This window comes from Zeugodacus cucurbitae, chromosome 5 (genome assembly GCF_028554725.1).
Source record: "Zeugodacus cucurbitae isolate PBARC_wt_2022May chromosome 5, idZeuCucr1.2, whole genome shotgun sequence".
Taxonomy (NCBI): domain Eukaryota; kingdom Metazoa; phylum Arthropoda; class Insecta; order Diptera; family Tephritidae; genus Zeugodacus; species Zeugodacus cucurbitae.
The window spans coordinates 11948149-11965738 of NC_071670.1; the positions used below are offsets into that span (position 1 = coordinate 11948149).

The 17590-nt window shown below is 36.5% G+C and overlaps 1 protein-coding gene across 2 annotated transcripts in view; it reads left to right on the forward strand.

The window, feature by feature from the left end:
* Positions 1-17590, forward strand: part of LOC105219249 (uncharacterized) — a 705022-nt gene that overhangs the window by 577106 nt on the left and 110326 nt on the right. For both annotated transcript variants that reach the window (XM_054231964.1, XM_054231965.1), the window contains one exon: positions 1542-2326. The gene's annotated coding sequence lies outside the window, so the exon portion shown is untranslated. The remainder of the gene's footprint in view (positions 1-1541; positions 2327-17590) is intronic.

The window sequence follows — 17590 nt, forward strand, 5'->3', positions numbered from 1 at the left end:
TGCTTGAAATAACAATTGACAATGAAACGGAGAGAGAGAGTGAGAAGAGAAAAAAGATAGTATTGATACAAATTGAATAACTAAGAAGTAGGGAAGGGAAAAAGAAAAGTATTTCGGAAAGTGAAACTTGGAAGAAATGAAATATGCTAATAATACAGTATTCGACAGAAAATATTAAAAAAAATTAAAAAAAATATATTTTTTTTTTTTGACATATATTATTTCATTATTTATTTATTGAGAAATAAGTAAAAATAATTCAAATATTAAATCTTCTTAAAAAATTTAGTATTTTCCAAATAAAAATAACTATGAAATCTCTAGCGAAAGCTTATAAAATCATATACCATCACTACTTTAAATAAATACTTTCGACCTTTTACAATTTCACCGTTCGACACACTAACTTATTATCCTCTAAAAGGTGCATTCATTCAAGAGTAAACGTTATTTTATTTGCGGAAGTTACATACCCGCTAGGATCATGACAAAGCGCTCTTTACTTTTGACCTTTTCACTTCAAAGTGAGCTTTACAAAGCAAAAGCTTAGCAGTAATTAATTAAAATTGACAAAATACATTGTCCTTTTTAGCTTTTGAAGGTGGGAAAATATTTCAAAACAAGAAGTGGATGTGTGAAATGTCATTATATAGAGCTTTGATTAAAAACGCTTTTTCGGAGAGAGCTTTTGAGTATTTAACTACGTTTATTGAACTAATTTTCAAATAATTGAGGTTTAAAAATGCATAGCAAATATTCTTAGTCAATACATATGTATAATGTAATATTTCAGTAAAAGTTTCTATAAAATGGTCGGAATGAAAGACATGGAGTTTGATATTTTGCATTACAAAATCCTTCTTATAAAAGCAGGCAGCTTGAAGAGATGACTTATACCTTTCTAACAACCATTTACTGGATATGAGTTTAGGACCATAAGCTACTTTAGAAATCAAATCGGAAGGCGTCATTTGGATAGAACTTTTACAGCGTGGATAATTCGTTCTGACAATTTGTCGAAAGACTTTTTAAATCCCTAAAGAAGGGGGAGTTTAACTGGCGAATACCTAATCTGAATCCCCTCTTCTTATGTAGAGTCACAATGTAAAGAGCCAGAGATCAGTTTTAAATAGTTGGTGATTTTTAATACTAGCTTGAATCAACTCTAGTTTTACATTTCGAATTTCAAATACTCGAATAAACGGTTTCAAAATTGTCTATGTGTCGTTAGATCTTTCTTAGCTTCTGAAACACGCAATACTTTGGAAACAATTACTGCCGCTCAAGTGATGACTCATTCAAGCAGCTACTAAATATGGTCATTCAGGGATCAAAGCATGAAAATAGGATACATTTCATTTGTTATAAAACAGTTCAAGTTCTCAACTAGATTATTAAATATATTCTGTAATTCACATCCTACTTGTCCTACTAAATTTTTACCAATTAATAACAATTTAATTAATAATTACTTTATTATAAATAATCAAATCTTCCACAAGTATGCGTAACGAAATGCCTAACCTTTTACCTTCTTTCAGATTTTTTCAGATACACACAAATGTTGAAGACTCTCTGCGGCATCTACTTAAATACGGCAAATCGCGCAAACAACAAAGCAGAAAAAGTAAGGGTAAGGCTATAACGGCAATTTACAAACAGCTGTGCCCCTTAAATGAAGTTGACAAATTTGTTATTCGCCGACACAAAGACTCACCGACTAGTGTTTGAAAGCATCCGTAACCCAAATATAAATAAACACAGATTTTGGATAACACAACAAACTTGAAAAAAAAAATAAATATCTTTGACGGGGAATGTGTGGGTGCATGCTGTTCATAAATAAAATTTCAAGTACAAAGCAAAACAAAAACAAATTGTTATAATCCACAAAAAGAAAACTAAAAGTTGTGAGTGACCTTTTTGCGTCGGATATCTCTTAGTGGCCTGGCAACTCCCACAAAATATTAAATACACTCTCACAGTAACTAAGCACATTAGCAACAACAAGAAAAAAATCTAAAACGAAAATAGTGATACATCGTGTGGCCAAGCAATAGAAATATCTTTAAAAAAAAGTGCGAGAAAGAAAAATTGCCGAAAAAACACAACGGCTGTAGAGTATAATGAATAACGGTGAAGAAACGAACATTGAAAGTTCAGAAGGAAGCGGATGACAGCAATTGCGATAAAGTGACAATGAAAATACATTGTAACAACAACATCTCCAGCAATATAGACACAGCAGGCAGACGCTTCGTACACGCCTCGCACACAGCTACCATCCACTCACCGGCGCTGCTGTCTAAAATGGATGATTTATAAGGTACATTAACTTGCATATTTTTAGGCGTTAAGGCAAAAGTCACAGACTAACTGACATGGAAATGACCATTAGCTTATGAAATGAATTGGAATTATAAGTACTGCTAACATTTCCAAGCAATTATGTTACGACTAATGGCCTTCCAAAAAGCAATTTACTAAGCCTCAAATCAATGGTGATTCTATGAACCCTATGTTGGTAGTAATACCAAATATAATATGCCAAAATATGTGTACTATATAAAACTCAGTGGGACTAAACACAAACAGAAATACAAAAAATCTAGTTTGCCACAAAAACCTACACAAATCCTCCCACAAAAAAAAAAATTTGCCGCCACGAAAAATATTTAAAAAATTATTATTCGATAAGAATAGCTTTTAAATCTGAATCAAGTATATTTCATTTTTCAAAAACATTTACGCAGCCATGTAGGCGCACATAAAACGGTGGGATTGTGTATATTTTGAATTAATGTGTGCAAATTACTAGGGCGTACACCAAAACAAGCCGAGAAATGGTGCCGACATAAATATTTATGTAGACAGAAAAAAACGTGTGAAAGAAATTGCGTGAGTATGTCTGGTTGAGAATTACTAAATGCTTTAAGCTCATATGTGTATGTGTTAAGGTAAAGGATAGTAAATTGAAGATGAATTTATATGAGTATATGCTAGTATCATTTGTGTACTTGCTTAAACATTTAAACATTTAAAATTAAAAATTTTTTAAATTTAAATAATGTGGCAAGCCTATTTCAAAAATAGTTTTCTAATAAATCTATTGAATTTTTCAAATACATTTTTAAATGTAATGATATATAATAAGTGGCACCATTATTTTAAATATTTTTTTTTAATTTTTGTGATAGTAAGACACAAAAACTGCTTCCCAATTTTACATAATATAATAATATGTTCACAACCACTTCTACATCCTATATACCACAACCGGGAAATCAATCTGAATCGTTTACTTTACAATATATAAGTTAAGGACTAGTCAAGATATCGCAACAGAACTTTGCACAAATACTACATTTATGGTGTGGCATCGCTATTCTAAAAATCGCTAAAATCGGACCATAAGTATTCAAAGCTCCATATATCGGACAAGAGGACCTCAGATCTTCGATGTAATATTTTACCGATGTAAGCATGTCTCCCAGATATTTTGAAGAAATTCAAAGGTAGTCTTTTTCTTTCAATAATATGTCTCCGTGCCAAAAATGAGTGAAATCGGGTCATAACTTCACTTAGCTCCCATATACCAAATATTAGGGTTTCCAACTTTCAAAGGACTTTATCCATATATGTATATGCCGAATATGTGAGTCGATTTGTGTGTTATATTAATAAAATTAAATAAATAAATTGCGAAAGTAAGAAATGTAGCTGTATGTTTCGCGTCATCATCGTGAAATAAATCATAAAAACCAAATACGGCAAGACTTCCAACAGAAGCGCTCAACAGAGAAAAAAGTTGTATCCCTACGCTTATCCTTTAATACATAAGTATACGCTTGGCAGTGGCAGTGATGGCAGCAGAAGTTATAAGCTGCAAAACAGTTTACTTTACTTAAGTTTATTTCTTGTTTTAAAGGTCGACATTAATGTGAAATAAATGTATTGAAGTTTATATATATATAGCGCTAAGAAAGCCTTCTGGCTTACATATTTCTGTGTGTGTGAGTCTCACAGTTCTATTCATACAAATATAAATGTGTTGTGGTGTTTATAAAACTGATTCTGGTTGATTTATGTGCTGCTCGCACTTGTTTATATGACAGTATATTGCGCTCACATTGCTTCTATACGCTCACACACTCTCACCGCTATATTCACTTATACATTGAATTGCATATTACTTGCCTAAATATCCTACAAGCCTTTGCAGGCATGCTTGGAAATGAAAAATACAGAATGCCCAAACCACTCACTCACTTATAACACATTCATACATATTCATATCGATGCTCTTCACTTAAGCCTTTTCCTTCTTTACCTTTCTCCTTCTCTTCACTACACTCTCTTCGTATTACAACTTCAACTGCTTGCTGCTACAGCATCTCATAAAGTGAATACTTGATTTCTTCATAACAAAAATTGAAATTTAGCACTTGTCCGCTTGATGGAATTTAGAATGTCTGCAATCAACTCAGAGTTGTATGTGGAGTTCGGAGGTCATGCCAAGCGCTTGAGAAAAAGTAGTAAAGCAAACAGTTTACAATGTATAATACTGCTACAGCTCACGGGTAAATATAAAAATTTGAGGGTATATACTCGTATAACGGAAATTAAAATCGGATTTATGCTTGACTATCATTTTATGAAACTGAGTAAGCTTTTGAAGGTTTTAAAATACTAATAGAGCGGAAATATGTATGTATTTCTTTGTACGGAGTATATAAACTATACATAAATATATTTCTTAAAAAAATATATATACATATATTATATTTAAATATTTTCCTCAACTATACTCTTGACCCTTTTGTAAGCCTGACCAAATAAGCTGCTGTCTTCAAGTTGTAGTGTAGCAACTAAATAAACAAGTCGTAAGCAGCTTGTAGCTTAAGAGTAGCGCATAAATACATGGCAACTGGCTGACAGGTACAACTCTGCGCTGCTAAGCTAAGCTGCTACTGGCTTTGGCAAGCAAGCACTAAAGTTTCTTCTCAAATATGCAAAGCAAAATTAAGTGTTCTATAATTGAAGCAGTATTTTAGACAGTTCCCCAAAAGGTCACTCTTCAAAATAGTTTTCAAATATTTAAATTGTAGAAGTCCAAGTTAGAAACCACTCATTAAAAGCTTTAAATATGTAATTTCTTCAACTAGAAAATATGTATTATATTCTTTATAAAATTCTAAGAAAAGATGTGCAGATATTAGAGCATTCAGAGTTTGTGAAATCAACCAATTTCTAGAAATATATCGACCAATTTCGCTCAGACCGTTCGATATCGTTGTTCGGATTGCATTCATATGTAGTAACGATTCATTAAGGAGTGATCTCATAGTAGTTAACCTCGACCCTTGGTTAACACCATCAAGTTCCTCGACGATGAGTACTTTGACCAACCGTTGGTGCTCGAACCAAGGCCGACTTTTTCTCTTATTTTGATCAGTTTTGTTTCCGTGAAGCCCGATATTGGTTAGGTTACTCATGAACCTTCATTTATAACAGTTCCAATTGAAATCTCCGCTCATATCGTCGATCCTCTAGACTGTATTTTGAATGGAATCTAAGGTACTACAGAAAAAGAGCTTTAGTATTTCCTTCATAAAATAAACGAGATAAGCTGGGTAGGGTTTTGACAGCAGCTGAACAATTAGCTTCTAATTTCTAAAAAATTACTGAAAAAGAGAATAGTGTTTATTTTTCTGGGAACTTATTAATTTTAAAGGATTTAATTTGTGCTTAAATAGCGCTTACCGTTTAAAAATTGTATGAGTCATAAAATTTCAAAACACTCAACAAAATCGTGATTCCTCACTAAACAGCACTTCATCAGCCACTTCTTATATATTCTTCTCTGCAGTAGTCATTATCTCATTAATTTCTTGTACGCATGCTAAAATATGTGCGAAGACACAATATATATGTATATATTAACAATATATTAACAATATTTAAATTGAGCCGGAACTTTTCGGAATGAGAGTATTTATATGTTAGAACTAAAGCAAAAGACACACAACTGCATATTCGGTTAATATTTATAAGTGACAAACAAAGCAGTATGGGCGGTAGTGACATAGCAGCGCCGCCTACACACTATCACTTATGGCCTGCGTCAACTGCGAAGGATTTTAAAATTTATGAACTCTTAAGCTGCTTGAAAATTTATGTGATCGCTATGAGATAAGGAGTACTTGTGTGTTAAGAATGAAAGCGCTTGAAAAGAAAGAAGCAAGCGGCTGCAGACTTCGGAGACAAAAAGTTCAAATGAGGGTTAAAAGCACCTTGGCATAGAAAGTGATCTGACACATATGTGTAGAATACCTTTGAGTGTTAGGTCGTTGAAAACGCGCTTGAAACCTAACACACCCACAAACAAACTTCATAAATCCAAGCTTTGCCTTAGCGCAATACAAAAAATGTAGCCTACACACAGGCGCTTTGCATAAAAAGTCAAAGCTTGACATTGACATCAAGTCGTCAGCCGACGCTCACTCACCTAGACACCTGTTATGAGACCCGCCACGTTTAGATGATTTCCTTCCGCTTAATAGAAAAAGAATAGCTCGGACACAAAGACATGCAGCATTTGCCACAATGGCGGCAACTCAGGCGGTTTGTGCAACAAGCAGCCGCTGAGTGACAACGTCATGTTGAATTGTATTATATACTTTTCTTTTTGCTTCCTCTTGCCGGGCTCTTACTGAGCTCTCACTCTTTATTCACAAGTGGCCAGGTTGATGTATGGTGCTAGTTGTAGGCAGAGACATATTTGCTGGAGGTTACTACTATTCTATCATAGAGGCTTGTCACTGGTTGACATGGTAGGAAATCCCAAGTTCCTAAAGCTCGATCAGGATTTAGATAGTTTTGCATATCGGTCCAAAGATTTGAAAACTTGATTAGGAAGAAGACAGAATAAGGGATAGAATATAAGAGAGATGGAGAATCTGGCCTTAAGCATTTACGATTCTTATATAAGAATCTGCATTCGCATAACTTGATACAGACAACTCAACTTTCGTTCTTTTATGAGCTGGTGGAGTACATTTAAAGCTTGTAGACCTCGCCACAGGGGGTTCGCAGCCTGTTTTTTAAGAAAGCTCATTGAATATCTGAGAGCACTCATCAGCATCTCGGTATAAGGGAACTGTGGAACGGCATCTCAAACTCACTGCGTACCGCTGCAGCCGAAACAATTGGTTTTTGGCAACGACAAAAAACAAGCTGGTACGATGAGGAGTGCCGTCTCGCAGCGGAGAGAAAACAGACTGCCCACCTCGCAACATTGCAAACGACCACAACACGTGCGGGATGGGATAGATACCGAGAGCTGAAGAGGGAAGCGAGACGCATTTGCAGACAAAAAAAGAAAGAGGCCGAAATGCGTGAGTACGAAGAGCTTGAGAAGCTGGCAGACAGAGGGAATGCTCGAAAATTTTATGAAAAAATGAAGCGACTTAACGAAGGTTTCAAGACCGGAGCATCCTCATGTAGAGACCAAGGTGGTAATCTGGTAACCGATGTCCAGGGCATACTGGGATTATGGAGGGAACACTTCTCCGACCTGCTGAATGGCAGTGAGAGTACAACACCAGGAGATGGCGAACCCGATCCCCCAATCGATGACGATGGAACAGATGTTCCATTACCCGACCATGAAGAAATTCGAATAGCAATTACCCGCTTGAAGAACAACAAAGCAGCGGGGGCCGATAGATTACCGGCAGAACTATTCAAATACGGCGGCGAAGAACTGATAAGGTGCATGCATCAGCTTCTTTGCAGAATATGGTCGGAAGAAAGCATGCCTGACGATTGGAATCTCAGTGTGCTCTGCCCAATCCATAAAAAGGGAGATCCCACAATCTGCGCCAATTACCGTGGGATCAGCCTCCTAAATATCGCATACAAGGTTCTATCGAGCGTATTGTGTGAAAGACTAAAGCCCACCGTCAACAAACTGATTGGACCTTATCAGTGTGGCTTTAGACCTGGAAAATCGACAACTGACCAGATATTCACCATGCGCCAAATCTTGGAAAAGACCCGAGAAAAGAGGATCGACACACACCACCTTTTTGTCGATTTTAAAGCTGCTTTCGACAGCACGAAAAGGAGTTGCCTTTACGCCGCGATGTCTGAATTTGGTATCCCCGCAAAACTAATACGGCTGTGTAAATTGACGTTGAGCAACACCAAAAGCTCCGTCATGACTGGGAAGGACCTCTCCGAGCCGTTCGATACCAAACGAGGTTTCAGACAAGGTGACTCACTATCGTGCGACTTCTTTAACCTGATGCTGGAAAAAATTATAAGAGCTGCAGAGCTAAACCGAGAAGGTACAATCTTCTACAAGAGTGTACAGCTCCTGGCGTACGCCGATGATATTGATATCATCGGAAGCAACAACCGCGCCGTTTGTTCTGCTTTTTCCCGCATGGATAAGGAGGCGAAGCGAATGGGTCTGGAGGTGAATGAGGACAAGACGAAATATCTCCTGTCATCAAACAAACAGTCGGCGCATTCGCGTCTTGGCTCCCACGTCACTGTTGACAGTCATAACTTCGAGGTCGTAGATAATTTCGTATACCTGGGAACCAGCATCAACAACACGAACAATGTCAGCCTCGAAATCCAGCGCAGAATAACTCTTGCCAACAGGTGCTACTTTGGACTGAGTAGGCAATTGAACAGTAAAGTCCTCTCTCGACGAACCAAAATCAAGCTCTACAAGTCGCTTATCATTCCCGTCCTGCTTTACGGTGCAGAAGCTTGGACGATGTCAACATCAGATGAGACGACACTAGGAGTTTTCGAGAGGAAAATTTTGCGCAAGATTTATGGTCCTCAGAACATTGGCAATGGCGAATACCGCAGACGATGGAACGATGAGCTGTACGAGTTATACGACGACATTGACATAGTTCAGCGAATAAAAAGACAGCGGCTACGCTGGCTAGGTCATGTTGTCCGAATGGACGAAAACACTCCAGCCCTGAAAGTGTTCGATGCAGTACCCGCCGGAGGAAGCCGAGGAAGGGGAAGGCCTCCACTCCGTTGGAGGGACCAGGTGGAGAGCGACCTGGTTACACTTGGGATCTCCAACTGGCGCCGAACTGCGAAGGAGAGAGACAGGTGGCGCACTATCGTCGATTCGGCTATAACCGGCTAAACGGTTGCAACGCCAATCACATACATTGAATATCTAATCTGTCCTAGTGGTAGATTACCACGATATTGTCTAAAAGAGAGTCCAAGAATTGTTCATAATCACCATTAAATAAAGATTCGAGATTCTTCGATCCCTGGATCTAGGTATTCAGATAGAAGAACAAAAACCTTTTAGAAATAGTATCCTTTAGCGAAAGTTCGCTTAGTTGAAAGCCAATTAAATAGCATAGATCCTCCTAGCAGTTTCTTACTGGGTATACTACTGAATATTTTAAAGTGGCTCGACATGCTTTTGATCCTGCTAAACTTTGAGATAGGTACTTGTACCCAAGAGTCAACCAATCGATGTACAACACACGAGCAAACATTTTTATATTAACTTAATGTAGAGTGAGCCCACATGGCAATCTTACATATACACATAAGCGCTCTAATACATTCATATTCACATCAGGAGCGACACATCAATCAGCGCACGCTTCGTTGACTGGCTTAAGAAGCAACCATAGTGGTTGCCGTTACAAACCTGAGAATTGAAAATGGAAAGAAATGAAAAGAAAAGTGAAAAAATCATAAAAAGTGAAAGAATATGAACACCCACTTGTGCAGATAAGTGTCGGTGGAAGACGTCAGTGTGGGGAGCAGTAAAAAAATTGGTTTTTGAGTAAAAAGAAAATCGGCTCGGCACGTTTTTTTGTAGGAATTCACTCAACTACTTAATGTAAGCGCGCTAAGTCAGCAGGTAGCAGCGACTCAGCACAACTTGTCTGCAATGTTTTACGTTTGCTTTGTTCAGTCTTTGGCAAATCTTTACATTAACATGTTAAATTGTGTTATTTTTAGGCGCTTAATACGATTACCTTATTGATAAAATGTTAAATGGTGTGTAGATGGCACGCTGAAAGAGGGGATCGCTGAAGCAGAGTAAAGTAACTAACTGTGCAGCATTAATTGCTTGCGGTGTAACAAGAAGTAAAAACGAAAATATGAAAAGAGAGTGGACAATAAGAGGGGAGTAAGAGGATAATAAGTTTCTAAAAAATTACAATAACAAATAAAGTGTATATAAGTTGTTAGAAATTATAAAAAATAATAAATTTTTGAATATATTGTATAGTTTTAGGCGCATAACAGCATATTCTCTTTAATGTTATATTTTTATAGCCTCTCTTTTAAAAATTTTGCTCTTGCCCTCTCTCTGTGCGTATATCATAAGCAGGCTTTGCACGCCGAGGTCGTTAAATCCTCGCCATAAATGCACGCATAATTACTTTAATGTCGTTACATACCTATAAGTGGATTTAATAATGTCAACGCAGTTGAAATATGTTTCCTTCTGGCGTTAGTAGCCGAAAATATTTGTGGAAATAAATTTATTTTTATTACCTACTAATTGTCTAATGATGCAGCGTTGATTTATTGCCTAATTTTAGGAGATGCGACTTAATCAGAATTGATGGGGTGTTTTATTGAGCGTTTATAGCCATAATAAATATTTAAAGGATAACACAAATTTTAACCAAGAATAAAAGAAAGAAGAAAAAGATTTGAAAGAAGAACTTAATCTCCGATTTTCCAAATGAAAATCATTTTTTGTTTGAAACTTTGTATAAATTTCAAAACAACTTTTCTTGAGACAGTGTGGATATCCTATCCTATCCTATCCTATCTTATCCTATCCTATACTATACTATCCTATCCTATACTATACTATCCTATCCTATCCTATCCTATCCTATCCTATCCTATCTTATCCTATCCTATCCTATCCTATCCTATCCTATCCTATCCTATCCTATCCTATCCTATCCTATCCTATCCTATCCTATCCTATCCTATCCTATCCTAACCTATCCGTTCTTTCACCACTCCCTAACTCTGTATGTTGAATTGTGCTTCCAAATTGTTAAATCGACAAGCTCTCCAGGAATATTTTATAATAAAATAAAATATGAAACAGTGCTCAGAGCTATCAAAACTAGAACGCTGGGTTTTTAACTCTCAGGGATACTCTGTTTCAATATCATTTGTCCTATTAAGGTGGAGATTTCGGCCAAGTTATGTTAAGTTGCTCTCTTTCATCTTAGCATAATCTAACTGTGTTTGCCTGTGTTAGCCTTTCCGCTAATTGATCAATTAAAAAATTAATTAACCAATGCTCGATTAAGCGTTGCTTTAGATCGATTATATTATCATACAAAATAAAAATCACATTTTCTACATGAATGTTCAGAAGTCGCTGTTGGAAGTAAATAATAAAGTAGTAATCAGCTGATGGAACTTATCAACTTCTTAAGAAAAACCAAAACAAAAATGTATAGCAGCCTATCGATTATCGAGTAGCCGACAAAAACTGGTTTCTCAATTAAGGCTATAAATAGATTCCACATTTAAAGTCAAATGATTTCATGTATTTATAACATGAATATAAATTCATTTTGGACGTTGCCTACACAGTTATACACTTAAAGATATTCATATTTTTCAATTTCCTTAAAATTTATTTTTATTTCTTTTCTATTCACTTTTATTTAGATATTCAAAGATTCATCTTGTTTGACAGAGATTTAGTGTTCTAGTTCTTTTCATACTTTATTCACCATTTGCTCACTTGTAATAGTTTTTGTCAACTGGTCATTTCTGTAGGTCATCATTTCATCTCTTTCATTCACTTTAAATGCTAAACGCATGATTTCAGCATCAAAATAAATTATTCAACAAATCAATTCGGATTTATTTTGTTATTGCAACAAATTGATATGAAAATCCGCAGGCGTAAAGACTCCGAGCTTATTGTTTTATCATACAGTTAGAATTTTTCTCGGCTTTGCGAAATGATTGGCAATTATCTAAGTACATAATTTATGTCAAGCAATTTCACTATATGCTTATAACTTATTGTGAATAAAGATTAGAAGGAGATGGTAGGTGATGGAGTTGTAAAACATAATGTGATTACATGAGCAAATATAATATTTGGTATTCGTTTAGGCTTTAACTGCGAAACTTGAAATTTGTATACGACAAATGATGCTTTTATGGAAATTGGAATTTTTTTCATCATTGCAATTTTTCATTTAGTTCCACTCAAATCTTGTATAAAAAGGCTCATATGTATCATTAATTAAATCCGAATATTCTGAACTAAAAAATCAGCCCCATATTCAGCATACCTTTTCTTAGCACTCCCTCCACGTAGAATGTCACAATATAATGAATAGCAAAAATAATAATAACATATTCAAGAAAAATAATGGAAACCAAGATTTCGCATAACTTTTCCAGCTCACCGCATATGCGTGGTATTGTCAGCCTGACTTCCCCAAGCAATTTTTTTAATACAGTTCAAGAGCCATGCGCTTACTGATGTCCCTTTAATTTTGCATACAAGTCAAATACAGGGTAATGTATTTCAAATATGTATGTGTAGGTAAATAGGACACTGTGTACGCGTGCGTTCAAAATTACTTATGACATGCACGTTCAATCTGGCAGCGGTACAGCAAGCGCGAAAAAATGCGAAAAATATTAAAAAAAGACAAAAGAAAACACTTCCGTTTCAGTTGTTGCTTCCTTGCTGTTGTCGTTGCGCCTTTATCGTGCTCACCTTACAAATCGTGACTTTTACTTAAGATTCTCACACTCATATTTTAGTGGTGTGTCGCTTTATGTGCGTGTAGTGATGGGCGGTGAAGTCGGTGGCACGTTTCAATTTTTTCCCGGGCATTATCGCCTTACATACATTTTTGCATATTTATTAAGACATATTTTCATATATACCTACATATTCACGCAGTGAAGCGCAACATATGTCACATTTACATGACAACAACATTTATTATATTATATTTGCTTCACAGCCTAACAGTATGCTAACAAAACTGAAAGATGTCGAATCTTGCCGAATCTTGCTTACTCACCGCTTCCATGTATGTCTATATACGATATTATATTATCTTCTTTAATTAATTCACCTGCATGTCACCTCATTTTCTATGTAAGGCATGTGGCACATAAAGTATACTATGAATAATTGAGATAGAACGTGATTTTTACTGCGTACTTTTAGAATTTTTTCATCGTCGTCTCTAGCTGTTTAACTAATTATATTGTACCACTTTATATTAGTCCATATGGTCCGTAAATATGCATATATATTCCAATTTTAGAAGTATTTTATTTATGCTTGGCATTCTTTTAGGTGGATATCCTGTTTGTTCATCTTGTTGTTTCCTTAATATGCCAGACATTCGAAAAAATTAAAGGCTCTTCACTATCCATAGTAGCCACACTTTCTATTAAAAGGGACATATAAAAGAACAGATCTTAAATCATAATCTGAGATTTCTAACTACTTCTTAATTATAATTAAATATCTGTTAGAACAGCTACTGATCTCTCTATTTGTAAAATCTGTCTTAATAATTTTTCAGGATCTTGGAATCATCACAGTCAATGTCACACAGAGTTTCTTATCTCAAAATAACTCATTGAGAGAAAATTTCAGTTTTCATTTTGTTTGTAGTTCACTGTGTTTTAGCTCCGGCGCTCTCAATTTCCTATGAACTTATCAAACTCATAAGACGGCCACCCCTATGAGAGGTTCAACATTCTTCTTCTATCTAGCAGTTGTTAGATCTATGGTAACAAAGCGTAGGTTTCTTATTCATTGAACTAAGTGCCGACTTCAATATCTGTACGTTCCATGAACGAGAAATTTAAGAATTTAGAATACTAACATAAGATAGTCTACATTAATCTTAATTCGTTTCTCAAATTAGCATTCAAAGCTCTGGGATGCTCAATAGCTTCAATCTTCGCTTTATCATAGAATCAGTTTACTATTAGAAATAAATTAACATCTTCGATATCTATGAATCAACCTCAACATCTCATACCCATAAAATCCTTCCACAAAAGGCCTTATCAACCATCCTCTTTCACAGTTGGTATAAAGCAAACGCCACTCATACACAGATTATGGCTTTACTTTGCCATTTGTCTTTAATTAAATTGTCATAAAATCTCGATTTCAATTTGCCATAAAAATGTAACGAGTATGAAATGAAAACCGTAGACAAGCATACATATGCGAAGCAATTGAGTTGTGCGACGGTTTTCTCAACTTCCTCGGCCAATTGCATGCATTAGTCGCCACAAACGCCATTATACAGCCAACGTCAGCTCTAATGGGAGAGGCATCCAGCGAATATTTAGGTCAATGCGAATACAAATGTGGAGATTCAGCGGGTGGAGAGTTCGTTTATCTTTGCCATGGTGGTAGTACTATATATATAAAGGGTTCAGATAGTGATTGAGATAGTGACGAAGGACAGGGCCAGTAACTCCTAATACAAACCAAGTTGTAAGAACCAGGAAAGACATCGAACTTGAATATGTCCTCCAACGGATCAAACTATATTTGTAACTATAATTTCAAATCGGTTTTTGAAACTGCTGCATTATCTGAATATTTTTTCATTGCATACTTATCCATTACTTACTTGTTCAAACATTCATTCAAACAATCTTTCGATCTGTCATATATGCGTTCAATATCCGACCAATTAATTCATTCGCCCTCGCGGTGATCTCTTTGACCTTAGCCGCCACCGGACAGTTCTTTCGTTCATTCCGTATCCCTTTATCTTTCCGATTGTGGTGATAATCTTCCTTAATCATCTGAAGAATATATAATACTGCGGCCCACATTTCAACTTGATTGGATCTATGAATGTTCATGAGTTTTAGCCGCCACGATGATCTTTAATTCTAATGGTCTTGGGCTCCACGACTCATTGAGAGCTTTAAGTTAAGGATCCGAGCTTTATGAGCTTATAAGCTCCATATTCATTGAGTACTTACCTGATTATCTTTAATATCAATCATTGTGTAAGAAACTAGAAACTAGAGATAAGTTCAAAGATGCCGATATCATCTGGTACCAAACGTAGCACCCTATATGCTCTTCAGTATAAATTTCTACTTAACTAAGTTGGAAGTTGCTGGCTTCGACTTACTAATGATATTGTTGTTGCTTGCCGCAAACATCAGTTTCTGCAGCAATGCTGATCCAATTATTATGTAAAATTATCAACTGCTATGATGATAGCAGTAAAAGCAAAGTCATTGCATATGGACTCCTCCGCCATATCAACGCAGTTCGTGGAATCATACATGTACAGACTCATGTATAAATGCATATAGTGGACTATATGTCCATGCGTGCGAGCTTTTATTGCATTTTACCCCAAATGGTTGTTTTATCGGTTAGCTACCGGTCGCCAACGTGCCATCATATTGCCTGAATGGTCGGTTTACCGGCTGGTTGGTTGGCGGTTTGCTTGATGGCTGCTCGCTCGTATGACTGGCTATAGCGTCGCGCGGTAATTTGTGCAGAAATTACTGTGGTTGATGTTTAGCCACCAACCGTATTCAAAGTGTTGGCTTGCTGCAAACATTCCTGTTGTTCAGCTCAAGCAGTGGCACAATTCCTGCGGCAGCGGCTTGGCTGCTTGTTAACAACCTTGTAAAACGTTAACGTTAACTACCATAGGCAATGAGCGTAAGCTTTGGTGATGAAGACTGCACACATCTACTTCTAGCTAACCATCCGTGCCTATAAACTCTTGAATATTGCCAGCTTTCACACCCATTCGCGTAGCGACTACTAATCACACATTGTTTCTCCTCCGCTTTATGTGCCTCTTGTTTCTCGATTGTGCTGTGTCTGCCCTTAAGGCTATTGCATAGTCTTAACTGCATTTTAGTTGTATATGGTGGTTGCATTACTAAATGATGGCTATAAATTACATTACAGCGCTATAAGTTTGTTGGGCCTCCATAACGGTTTGCAGATTTGATTGTCGAGCGCTTATCACGCTTGAGCTGTGAGCAAATTGCTGAGTAAACGCGGTTGCTGTAACGTTAGTTGGTTATGACAGGAGTACTTGTGTTAGTATGTATAACAGGTTCTATGATCAGACTATGAGTAAAATCGGTACAGTACGATGGAAAAAAACCAAAAATGAGGACGGACCCTCATTTGTCCAGTCTCCATCATCCATCTGTCCATTTATTTGCTTATAGGACCGTTCATTTCCCCATACGAAAATCCATCCAGTCATCAGTTCGGCCATGTAACAGTTTGATCTCTTATCCATCTCTGCATTAATTAACCGATCTTTTGAATGTACTAACTTCCTGCTCGTCCACCTCATCTTAGTCCATGAGTCAATTTGGACTTCGATTAATCCAACCACCATCAGTAAGCTCTTTCATTAAACCTTCTTCGATATTCCTCCATCCTATTTTTAGCTTGTCCTAAATATATTCAGTTTTTTAAATTCCAGTTATTTAATCCGGTGTCCGTTAACCATACGAATACCACGCTCAATTTCTCCACCATATGAGTTGCGTGCAATATTAATATAAGTTTGTATTCGCAACACTTGTGTTATTTTGGGGGGTGAAATGTCAGCGTTATCCTTGTAGTACATTTTTATACTCTCGCAACAAATGTTGCTAAAGAGAGTATTATAGTTTTGTTCACATAACGGTTGTTTGTAACACCCAAAACTAAACGAGTTAGATATAGGGTTATATATACCAAAGTGATCAGGGTGAAGAGTGGAGTTCAAATCCGAATGTCTGTCTGTCCGTCCGTCCGTCTGTGCAAGCTGTAACTTGAGTAAAAATTAAGATATCTTGATGAAACTTGGCACACTTATTTGTTGGCACCATAGGAAGGTTGCTTTCGAAAATGAGCAAAATCGGACCACTGCCACGTCCACAAAATAGCGAAAACCGAAAACACATAAAGTGCCATAACTAAGCCATATATAAAGCTATGGAAATAAAATTTGGTATGAAGGATCGTACTACGAAGGGGCATATTTGGATGTAATTTTTTTGGAGAAGTGGGCGTGGCCCCGCCCCCTACTAAGTTTTTTGTACATATCTCGCAAACCAATAGAGCTATATAAACCAAACTTTTTGCAGTCGTTTTTTTAGCCACTTCCTAATACAGTCCAAAAATGAAAGAAATCGGATTATAACCACGCCCACCTCCCATACAAAAGTTAGGTTGAAAATTACTAAAAGTGGGTTAACTCATTAAGGAAAAACGTCAGGAACACTAAATTTCACACAGGCAATGGCAGATGAGAGCTGTACTCAGATCTTTTTACAAAATGGAAAATGGGCGTGGCGTCGCCAATGATATGTTGTGAAAATAGGCCAAATCGCTTCACAACCACGCCTACTTCCTATATACCAGAACTTTGAAGACGACCTTAATCGTTTTCTTTACAATATATAAAGTAAGCACTAGTGAAGATATCGGTGCGAACTTTGCACAAATACTATGTTAATAGTGTGGCAGCCCCATTCTAAAAATCGCCGAAAT